General features: G+C 26.2%; 5 non-coding genes across 5 annotated transcripts; all 5 read left to right on the forward strand.

Moving 5' to 3' along the window:
- Positions 1-973: 973 nt before the first annotated feature.
- On the forward strand, positions 974-1,046 carry Trnaa-agc. Its single transcript has one exon. It is a non-coding gene; the product is annotated as a tRNA-Ala (tRNA).
- A 2,220-nt stretch (positions 1,047-3,266) lies between these two features.
- Positions 3,267-3,339, forward strand: Trnaa-agc. Its single transcript has one exon. It is a non-coding gene; the product is annotated as a tRNA-Ala (tRNA).
- A 5,028-nt stretch (positions 3,340-8,367) lies between these two features.
- Trnaa-agc lies at positions 8,368-8,440 on the forward strand. Its single transcript has one exon. It is a non-coding gene; the product is annotated as a tRNA-Ala (tRNA).
- Positions 8,441-10,809: 2,369 nt separating this feature from the next.
- Positions 10,810-10,882, forward strand: Trnaa-agc. The gene has a single exon. It is a non-coding gene; the product is annotated as a tRNA-Ala (tRNA).
- Positions 10,883-12,695: 1,813 nt separating this feature from the next.
- On the forward strand, positions 12,696-12,768 carry Trnaa-agc. Its single transcript has one exon. It is a non-coding gene; the product is annotated as a tRNA-Ala (tRNA).
- Positions 12,769-13,195: the final 427 nt, after the last annotated feature.

The following is a 13,195-nucleotide window of genomic DNA, read 5'->3' on the forward strand; positions in this document are numbered from 1 at the left end:
TAAATAAGTTAAATTTTTTTTTGAAAATATTTTTATTTTTTTTTTGACTGGCTGAAAATTGTACAAGAAAATTTTTCAAAAACATTAATAAATTTTAAAATCATGAGTGTTGTTCCATAAAAGAATTAATCAGTTTATATTAAATTATGTAAGATATAGTATATTATGACTTGACGTAAAACACAATTACGGTTGTATCTGCGAAGACGGTAAAACGTCAAACCACCATATCTAACGTCCAGGTCTATCGCGGTCATACCCTGGCTGTCGCATAACACAAACATACATAAGTGGTTTCGAATATACCCTTTTTCGTTATACCGACATTATCTACCATCCATGTAACCTATATAGTAGGTATTGATAAAAAAATACACTTCACTAGTGGGTATACATGCAGTAACCTTTATAAACCAATATTTAAAAACAATTTAAGGTGTCACATAGCCGCATAAACATCATCAAAATAAAAAACTTATTTAAATAAAATTATTGGGCACTAGTCAAAAGTATAATCTGTTGTATAGATTGCCGCTCAGGAGGCTTGTGCGCCCCTAAAAATAAAACCATTTTTCTAATGAAATGTTATTATTTTGAAATTTGCACCATTTACAAAATATTTTGTAGTATACTATGTAATTTGTGAAAAACAAGTATCTATTATTTTACCAGCTATAATTATATTCAATACATAATATTGAAAGAAATTACAATAGGTCATTAATGATTATTTAGTTTTTCATATAAATATTATATATGTACGTAGACTACGTAGTTGTCAACTATTATGTAATAATCATTTAATATTTTTACTTATTTATATTTATATATAGTGTGGTTAGTAGCACTGTAGTAATGAAATATAAATCAATTTTTAGAAAGGTTTTATAAGCAGCAATACAATACGTCATGTTCTAGTAATATATCTTTTTACATAGTTATATATAGTACTTACAATCTAATATATCGTTCGGGGGGCGTAGCTCAGATGGTAGAGCGCTCGCTTAGCATGCGAGAGGTACCGGGATCGATGCCCGGCGCCTCCAGACTTAATTTTTGGATTTTTATTTCGATTTGCTTTGATCACTTTTAAAATTTGAATTAAATAAATATAATATTATTAATAATAACTACTTATATTTAGATTATTAGAAAAAATTAAAGTAAATAAATTAATGATCATATATTTTTTTTTTTAATTATAAAAAACAATAACATCTAAGAACTATAGTGAAATGTAAAAATCATTAATTGGAAGCGCTGAGTATTGATTCCAATACCTCTCACATTCTAAGCGAACATTCTACCATCTAAGCTACACCCCTGGGCCCTGATTTATTTAAGTAAAGAATGGTAGACAATTTCAGAAATCAATAAACCTAATTAAAATATATTCAACAATCATTATATATACCGTGTACCTTCATATTTTTAATAAGTTTATAACTGAAAATAGCTTTATTACGTTTTTTTTTTAAAATTTAGTTGCTATAGGTATTGCAATACGCTGGATGTTGCCCCTATATTGGATATGACTGAGAAACAAAAAAAGCCCCCTTCTTTGTAGACTGATTAAATACAATATTAATAAACAGAAATAGTAAAAAATATCTATCTTAAAAAAATTTTTAAACTATAGTTAAAGATACCTTATATTGATGTCTCAGATTTCAATTAAATCGTTTTATACTTAAACTAAAAAATTTGTTTTTGTCTTTCACAGTTTTACCTAAGAGAGTTAAGCTTAATTTTCAATCTACTTTATCGGTTAAACTCATTTATAGGTACTGTTGTCAGCAACTAAATAATATAACAGTAGATACACTTCAGTAAATTTAATAGTTAGTATAGGTTAGTACACACTACACACTATACAGTAAGCATGTAATGTATGCGTGTATGACTACCTATTTATGTACACAAATTACGTACAGTATAGGTAACACGAATAATGTATGGAAATACTAAATATAAAGACTAACAAAAGATGAAAAGACTAATAAATGAAAATTTACCGAACTTAAAATACTTGAACAATTTAATACCACGGGACTAAATTAAATTAAGCTAATAAGTAATAAGGTTGCTTTTTAATTATCCAGAACTACGTAAATACTGGAAACTCAAAATAAGTAGGTAGGTTCTAGAAACCTAATAACGTCCATATAAAAACAAATTAAATTTTCAAGTTTTAAATGTCTATTTCTACGAGAAACCCGCGAATAATAATATTAGGGATTTTGTATATCTTACCTTGTACACCGGTTGATGGGTAATACCTACCCGGAAAGGCGGGACATAGCGCGGCGGTAAGAATTGCGGTTAAATCTGATGCAGTGACTTGTTCAAGACTAGTTCATTGACGTATAAATGTGTAATATAATATAATACGCACTTTCGAACGATTATGATATTAAAATATTTTGATTCATGGATTGAGATTCATATTACTTAATAGATGATATCAATAAAGGTATATATGCAGTGATGGATGTGGAAAACACGAAATATGCTCCCTAGTCTCTAGTCCCAACCAAAAATGCTGTGTTTGAAATTCGGACGGCGGAAACGAACGTGGAAAAAATGGCCGATACAATAGTTAATCAAAGATTGACCAATAGAAAATATCATGGTTACCCGTTTTTGGGTAATATAGTAGTACCGTGGTTGATAAGGTCAAGCTTACTATCACATTATTGTTGTGATAGCAGTACACGGTGTTACGGGTATTACAATATTAAAATTCAATAACATTGCTAGAATACTATAATTATTTTTATGGACTAAAATAGAAATAAAAGTGACTACAGAATATTCCTGGTTACTAAGATTATACTCGTAAATTCCTTGCGTATTACCATTTACTCGTAACACCATATTATAATGTTACCCTTAATTCACATTGAATAGTTGTATTGGTATAATAAATTCCGAGCATTAGGTACCATAATTTTGATGTCTGAAATTCTGAAGACATTTGTACTAGAAAATAAAATACCCTGATCATCAACTTTAAGCTGATTTCTTTTAGAAAATTGGACCGGAAAAATATATTGATACCTACTTCATAAAGTAGGTATATGAGAAAAACTAAAACAAAATATAATACAAACATTTATTAAAATGTTAATGTTATCATCGAAATAACAGTTTAATAAATTTGGTTTTGTATCAACAAATTAAACCGTGCCTACAATAATTTATCTTTGAATTAAAATAAAATCTGGTCTTTCAAATAATCAAGCTTTGAACCATTTTTTCATCTGGGGGGCGTAGCTCAGATGGTAGAGCGCTCGCTTAGCATGCGAGAGGTACCGGGATCGATGCCCGGCGCCTCCAGAGGAATATTTTGCAGAAATTGTTTTTTTTTTTTAATATTTCTGTAGATACATTTTATAATTATCACATTTTAAATTTTATGGGAAAATTAGAGGATTATAATTATATAGTAAAGACTATGTGTGATGAATTCTTATGGAAGGGCATTGATATTTTTCTGCCTACCTGCTATATATTTTAAAATTTTCTTCGAAAAAGTGTACATATTAATATGTCATTTGCATTTAATTAAGTAACCCATGTCATAAATTAAAATATCAAACATGTTTATTGTAAAATAAAACTTATAGATTGTAATAAATAAAAAAATACTATTAAACCATTTTATTATAGTTTGGTTAAGTTGGAGTAGTTAAAGACCAAAGTCGAAGTATTATGATGGCGTTTAAATTGTAAGGAATTAAATACTATGGTATCATCGTGAATTGCTTAATCGAAGTCTATATAATACCTATAAATTATAATCTATGTAGGTTCTATCATCAATTATCAACCATTATAGTATACATACTATACAGATATATATCGCATTGTAACAAAGCATTGTGCTATTTGTATTCATTGTATTTTTATAAAATATATGCATACGAAATGTATGTGTAATAGGAATATAGAATGCAAATCGATGCGAATGGTTGGTGGTATTTTCTTTAGTATTATTACTGGGTAAACAGTGGCTGCATTTTATACTCATGGTACCTTTAGCTAAGTATAAGATAAATGTGGTATAACTATTCATATAATATATATTATATGGTGTATGGTTAGATAATATTGTATATAGTATTTTATCGTCGTATACGAGACAGCAAAGTTATGATATACATATATTATATTGATACATAGAGTGAGAGAGAAGGAGAAATGGACCGTATTGATTCGGGTTAAAGTTTTTTCTTTTTTTTTTTATTTAAATTTAATAATAGGTACGACCTTTCCTGGCGCATATATATATATTTAATTTAATTTTTGTTCGAACGGCTGCTGCTGCCATTTATCAAACACGACCGTTACAGTATTTTTGTATATAAATATGATATACACTTATCTATACATTTACCTAATCAAAACTTGAAACAGTTTAAACTTACAAGAGAACTGCACCACGATTTGGCCATCCGGACTGTATGGAAAACATAAAGTATCATTTTGAACTTTCATAATATAAATCTTGATATATCTATATATAAGTAAAGCCAGTAACGATACTAGTAACTTACTATAATATAGGTAATTTTATGTTGAAAATTAAAGTAAATTATTATTAAAAATATTACGTTTTACCCAACATAATATAGTTATTATTAGGGACCGGATTTATATGCAAATGCATATATGTATTGGAATAAGCTTTTTAAAATCTGATAAAAATTTTCCCCGATTTCGATCACTCTTATTAAAATAACACCAATTTTATTTTGCATATTTTGCATATTTCAACGTTTTTACCTATTACATACATATTGAATGCATATTTGTAGTTTTAAAGTGCATATTATTATTTATAACACATATATTCGTTTTTTGTTGTATTTTCATGTTCACAGACACATAAAATCGATAAAATTGACACCGATCGTTATTTCCAAAGATAAGATTACATACTTCATATAGTCATATACTCATATGCAACATATATATATAAATATAGATACAGAATGTTGAATGGTGACGAAGACGAAAAAATACTTTAAAAGCTTTTTTATACTTTTTTAATACCATATTAATTAATAAATATTGTAACAAAATTTTACATAATACATTTACATATTTTTATATAGTTTTAAACAAAATTTTAAGTGCATATTTAAGTACATATTTAAAAATAAATACATATTTTATAACATATTACAGCATTTTTAGAAGCATATTTTGAGGATTTTTTGTGCATATAAATCCGGTCCCTAGTTATTATATATCTATATTTATCAAACAAATGAATATCTTGATAATTTTAAATATTTTATAACTCATATACTATATGGTCTAAAAGTTAAAGATTTATGTAGGCAAGGATTTAATAAGTAAATCCCTAATCTTGTAACCCAGCTAAAACTAGTAGATCTCTATAGACCACATATTAATATATTATAATATTAAATAGTATTATTATTATGCGTGTGCCAACCGTAAAACTGTTTACACGTCTGAAGTTTGTGTGAACATGATAATCGCATTGATGGCAGAGACTATTATTGTACAAAATCTCGGGTGGGTCATTACTCATTACCAGACCAAGTGGAACAATTGAAAATGCAGAACCTCGTTAAATCGTTATAATAGTTATAATATTTAAAAAAAAAACCACAAAAATAGTTATAGAGCACAGGTACTGAATTATAGTACTAATCCATCAAAATATTATAATATTGTTATTATATTATCTAAATACAGTAAATTAATTGATGTAACTATTTGTACTCATGTGATGTAAATTGTAAAATAAGTAAGTACTATATTTTTTAAGTTATGTGTGGTCAATAAAAACTGCTTTATGCACAAAATATTCACACACTAATTAGGTACGTAAACTTACCATAATCATAATCATAATCAGCTGATAAATGAATCACTTTGTATCATCAAATATTATATAATTTAACGTAGGTTAAATATTATTATAAGTTCATCGCGATACCACCGAAGATGAATATTTCGATTGTAACATAACCGCGTGATTAATGGTATATCTAAATTGAATACCAAAAAAATTAACATAATTTGAAGCATTTGAACTTCGAATTGCTTGCTAGCTTATCAATTGATTATAATAGTAAGTCTGTATGCATGCCATATACAATTTTAGTAATCATTGACATACCTATAATGTATAGAAAAAATGTTATTTAGCGAAGACATTCAGTATTAATTTATCCGACAAGTGATTTTATTTTTTTCAGTAATAATGTAGTTTAATTATTGTTTTTTCTTTTAAAAACCTAGTTTCGTAAAGTTAAATATTATATTACAATAGCTATTAAATATTGTGTTAATAATCGTTATTTAACTTACATTACAATTCCAACGTAAATACGTATATAAATATATAAATAGGCTCATGGTATAAATAGCGATTAAAACTAATCAAGAAATAAGTTTAAATTTTTTTGAATAACTTATTATTGAATAAATTTAATTATTATAAAAATGTACAATTACATCAAAATTTGGTTTTTCAAATGTTTGTATACAAATTTAATTTGGCATTATGCTAAACTGTTTATAATAATTTTTTAATAAAAACTTAGGTATGACGAACCTACTTGTATTTAATTTTATAACGTTTTACGTTAAAATAATTAAATAGTTTTAAATATAAACCTGAACACAAATATATTTAACTTAACAATATATTTTACTACTGTAAAAACAATTTATGGTGAACCTATTTGGTTTACAATTTCACTTACATAAATTGAAACAAAATTCAAATAATTATAAATGGCATATGATTTGAACACAATCGTGATTTAAACTGCAGTACGAAAAAAATCCTACGCGACAATAAGTCAGCATAATATGGTAGCTGTATAGAATGCGAGTTTACAGTTTCATTATAAATAATATATATATCATATAATATAATAATGAAGTATTTATATTGTAACGAGTAAGAATACAGATTGAGCGCAACACCGTAAAACTGAGTGTGTGTGACGAGCGCATACAACTTTGATGCCTTATACTTATATTAATACCATACCTATATAATTTAGTAGTAACCTACGTAAACTGCATGGACGATGCAGCATAGTATAATAATAATATGTTATTTATTTCGGCTTAAAAGTAATTACTACTATAGTCGCATCCATTATTGAAGCAATGGTAATATTACTACGCGACGCTCTGTACAGTGGCACAGTGAACACACGCGTGTATACGAACAATTTGTATTTATATAATATTAAACGAATAATATTTGTAGAAATTTCATCTAAAAAACCGCAATGGCAAAATTTGTTTGCCTAGTGCAAAATATATACGAAATGATCAGTTTAACGTTTAACGTAAAACACTATATTTAAAAAAAACACTAATATTTTTAAAAATATATCTTCTAAAAAAAATTTTCTGAAAAAATACCATATTTGTACTATACTATATAGTTATAAATTTTTAATTTTTTTACTTTTTTGAATGACAACATACACATTTTGAATTTTGAATTCCGAAGTAGAATATTACTTGAACTTTTTGGATCTATAAAAATATCGGGCAAGTAGTTTATTAGTTATAACTGTTATAAGTATCTAAAGTTTAGATTAGCAGAGTGGGGTTCAATTCAACTTAAAAAAAAAAACTGATTTGGAAAAAACGCACTTAAAAATATGTATGTTGATATTAAAAATTAAAAAATTATGTTTTGATGATATAATTATGTAAAAAAAAAAAACATGGTGATGGTATTTGAAATAATTAATAACTTACGCTAAATATATCACGAATTACGTAATATATATATATATATATATATATAATATTCTTGGATTCTTGAATTATACTGCAGTGTGTGATGGTCGTAAATTTCTTCAGCCACCGTCGTCTTAAACACAACATGGAATTTATATTTATGCTCCATCGTTAGGAGATTTGCGTACGTTGTAATGTACCACGTCTTGTTGGCAATACCAACGTCGCCTTGCGTATCCCCCGCACCGTGCCGCATTATCGCCTCAGTCGTCATCCCTTTGTAATTTTTACAGTCCCCTTTTTTCTGACTTGTCGCGTTGTGTGGTAGAGATCTCCCGCTATCGGGGCATACCAAGCTGGTGTATAAATTCACATTATTTATACACGCGAATCGTTTTTGCATGTTCATATCATACTCGTACACGTATATAAAAACCGTTCAATGCGCAAAGGGATCGTCGCAAAAAGAAATCGTGGTCGAAATTAAATCGGTAGAGCATCAAACCGGTATAAAAAGTATGTTTCAATGTTGTTGTATAACTGCAGACGTTGTTTGCTGTAACCTGATTTATTTATTCTCTCAAATATATATTATCTAGATCGTAACTTTCATCGGGGGGCGTAGCTCAGATGGTAGAGCGCTCGCTTAGCATGCGAGAGGTACCGGGATCGATGCCCGGCGCCTCCAGACTCATATTTTTGATTAAATGAATTATTGATATACTTAATTTTTTCAAAAAAAAACTAGATATTTATTTTGAAATCTAAAATAAGCTATATTATTATTATCGAATTGCTTATGGAATTATAAGTTATTTAAGTTATGAGTGCAGTATAAAAGACAAAGTAATGAAACAGATTTTATCTTAATACAACACAAAGATATATATTTAATTGTTAATAATAAGATATAAATTCCTAGAAAAGTGGGCATATGGGTACCGCGTGCTGCACATTGGCTATCGAGTGGGTCACTGTAAAAGATGTGTTAAATTTGAATAAAATTATACATGATTGTATACGAAAAACCATTCGTATGAGCGAAGACGGATTGTCACTTGGCAGATTATATCACTATAAGTACATTTCATGATATTGTTATTGTAATTTATTTTACTGATAGTATTACTTAATTTTGATATAAATTTACCCAAAACATTGCATTTATTATATTACTCATATTTAATTATTATGATAATATTATATACTAATAATATTATATTATTGTTATAAGATTTTGTGTTAATTCACCTTACTGAAAATGCTATAATACAGTGTGAATATTAAATATTTTTTTAGTATACAAATATAATATTTTATTAAAATTAATCAACATGTTTAAAAAATACAATTATATATAGTAAAATTCATAATGCATGTAAAAGTTTCAAGTCCTAACAAATAATTTTTTTTGGCTTATAATCATTAATATACTTATAATTACGTTCTAATTTAAACATATTCAAATTCCCATAAAAAATAATTACTTGTAATTTGTATACTTTATAATCTCAGTAAGAAATTTTCATAAAAAACGTTATAATCGGTCTTAACTTAAAAACTTTTTAGATTATTTTACTATAAAATACTTGTGGCTTGTAATTAATATAAAAAATTACTTTCATGTTCTATGCAGTCAGCTGTACATTTATATAACCTGTCAATATTATCGATAAAAAATTCGTTAATTCACAGACTACGTGTCTGATAATAAAAAACTATACATCGTGAGTTTTAATCTAACAACAAATCGGTGTATGTTATCTACTTAAACACATGGGATCACGCCACTTTTTAATTCATTAGAATCCATTGCAGCACTCTATTTAATATAATTGTTAAAGGGCGTAAAACATTAAGGCAAATGACTATGAACAGATATATCAATTTATATATATGTATATTGTATGATAATGTAAAATGTGTTAATGCTTTAATTTCAAAAAAAAAAAAAACACACATACTTTAAACAAAATAAATAATAAATAATGGACTTTAAATTTAAAACAATAAGATATTAGTACTTATAATAATATCATAAAAATTAATAAAACAAAATAAAATACGATGTTAAACATATGTTGTCAACAAATTATTGATATATTATGTAGGAATATTGTAAAATATTTAATGCACATTCAAAAAATAGTAAACAAAATCACATGTTATATATAATTATTAATACAATTTTAAATAACTTATTATGGGTCTATTGTTTTAAACTTGGCAACTTGTATACTTGATGTATTTTAATTGGTCAATATCGCCTATTTTATATTTATCCTATGTTTCTTGTACTAACTTTATTTTTCTATGATTTATTTTCGTTGAAAGTCAGGGATATATTTTGAAATACACTACTTAATAGTATAATTATATTAATGCATAAATGACAAATCACATCTAACAGTACTGTTATGATGAAGGTATACAACTTGGACTCTATATCAGTATCGTAATCTCATTACAATATATTCTATTGGCAATAAAATAATTAATAATGATTAACGATAATAATATTGTCGGCATCGAAGTCACCAGGCAACATCATTTCAATCATCCAAACGGTATAAATAATAGTTACTCAAACTTAATGTTTTCGTTAAAATCATTAGTTTCGCTAAATTTACCACTAATTTCGTTAACGCACTAACATTAATAGACTATTTACTTTACACTCATAAATTATAGTACAGCTAGTACAATCTTATTCTGGATATCCAACCATACATAACTAACCGTGCTAAAAAAAACCGTACAAAAGTTACCATGCCCATAATAGCACTAAAGTTAAAGTATTAAACACAGTTTGTTTTTACAAATAAATGTTTATTATTACGATTTACAATGTATTTAATTGAAAAATATGATATATTTGTGTTTTTTTTTTTAATGATTGCGTACCTACCCCAAAAAACTATATAATGTCAATATAGTGCTAACCGCTGTATATGTTTTATACTTAGTTTGCGTCACAACTATGTCACTGAATACCGATATAAACTCAATAAAATCTGTTCTTTCAAATAATTAAGTTTTAGTTACCTACTTTCATCTGGGGGCGTAGCTCAGATGGTAGAGCGCTCGCTTAGCATGCGAGAGGTACCGGGATCGATGCCCGGCGCCTCCAAATTGAATCTTTTTTTGTTCAAAAAATTATGTAAATTTAAAATTGAGTTCTATTAATTTAATAGGTATCGTTTATAAGATTATGAGTATATAGTGAAGCTGAAATAAAAACATTTTGAAATTATATTACATAGAATAATAATAAAACTTTATTTTATTATTTGTTTTTAATAAATGCTAAAATATTTATGGTGTGTGAAGTATGGAAACAATAAATTCAAAAAAAATGACTTGTTAAATTGACGGAAAATTAACTGATGTCTCAAACAAAAGCTCAAATTGCAGCAAAATTTCAGTAGGTATTTTAATTATAAAATAATTGTTTATTAAAAAAATAATATTATTTTTAATTTGTTTATTATTTGCTTTTTACTAATATTTGAATTCAATTATAGTTGAACCTTTGTTATAAAAATAGCTAAAATCCCTAGAATTCTCTTTTTTTAAATACATTTATTATAATATATTAAAAACAATTTTATTTGTATTTTTGTGATCTTACATAGTTCTAAATTGGATTGAAATTAATTTAAATAACTTTCTATAAAATATGGTATCTTATTTAACTGAGTTTTACATGTTTGAAGAGAGACTTTAATTTGCTCGATAGATTTTTTCACTCCAAAATATGGTTTATTTTAAATCTGAAGTTACTACGAATTACTTTATTACTAGAAGCGGAATAATGGATTTTTGAAATTTATTTGACTTTTAACGATTAATGAACTTTTATTTTAAATGATCAATAATTTGGTAAATATGATTAGTATGTACTTACATTTATATTAATATTTAAATTCTTATACTAGTTTACGTTTTCTCCCCTATGGACATTTTTTTTTTTTTTTTGCTAGTAAAACAACTACTACAAAAATTTTATATAGTTTGGCTTAAATATTGATAAAAATATTCTTATCATTATACTTGAAAGCTTCAATTTTAATTTAACATACAAATATTTTTGGCCTGTATATAACACATTTTTTTTTCTAACCATTTCAGTTACCACAACAATTACAATGTAATTGGTAGGTAGGTACTCAGTTTTATAAATAAATTAATCATTATTTAATTGTAGAAATTAATATTTCTTAACGATTTAGTATAGCTAATAACAGACACCATTGAAGGTATATTATTTAGAACTCGATGTTTTTCTTTAAAACGAAAGAAATAATTTTGGTTTTTGCTGTGCATAGGAATCTGCAGTAGGTACCTAAAACAGTATTGAATAATTAATGTAAGTTAATACGATTGTAACAAATTTCCATTCAGAGAATAGTTTATCAATACTTCAATATTTTAGATTAAATTTCGCAGATTTTAAGAAAATAAAACTAGATATCTAATAATACATTAATTTATGTTTTAGAAACTTAATCAATGTAGAATAATACCGGTATCATCCACAGATCTCTGTTTTTCTTTACCGTATGGTAGGTACGTACCTACAACTTGTACGTGCATGCATTTGCATGATCAATTTATATTTAATAATTCATCTATATAACCTGTTTGTCTATTGGATTACATGACGTATTTTACTTAATTTTTATCGAATTATAACTTTGTCATTATAAGCCATTAGTTTTTTACAATTTGTAAACCATATTATTTTTAATTTGCTATAATGTCATACAATTTAATTTATTTTTTCTTTAATAGCACAATTATTTGAATTTAATTCCAATACCGTAACCAAAGTATAATCTTACCATTTGTTGAGTTCCTCTGCATGTATTAAAAAATAGTTGTTTGATCGATTTTATTATCATTCTCTCAAATGATCTAAATCTCTCCATTTACCGACATCTGGGGGCGTAGCTCAGATGGTAGAGCGCTCGCTTAGCATGCGAGAGGTACCGGGATCGATGCCCGGCGCCTCCAAGTAAAATTTTTTATTGTTATTATTAAAAACTTTCAAAATGTTAATAATAATATCAAATAATTTTGATACATTCATCCTTATTTTAAATGGTTAAATATCACGTTTTAATAAATATTATTTAGTGTTTTTCATAAAAATTTCAACATTTCACATAAAAGTAGTATTTTATTAAATATTTCCTGGAATTGAAATAAAAATAAAAAACATTAGATTTATTGTAATTATAATAAATAATTGTGGTTTTTATACAACGGAGTTTGTCCTGAATTTTTAAATTTCATATTAAAATTAAAGGTCGAGAATTCTGATATATATATATATATATACATAAAATATATGATGGCAATCAAGACGAAACAATAGTCTTTTAATTTTTAAATAAATTATTGTCAGGACGTTGAAAAAAGTTTAAAAATGCATTTAAAC

This window comes from Melanaphis sacchari, unplaced genomic scaffold, assembly GCF_002803265.2.
Source record: "Melanaphis sacchari strain LSU unplaced genomic scaffold, SCAv2.0 Contig60_pilon_pilon, whole genome shotgun sequence".
NCBI classification, from domain to species: Eukaryota; Metazoa; Arthropoda; class Insecta; order Hemiptera; family Aphididae; genus Melanaphis; species Melanaphis sacchari.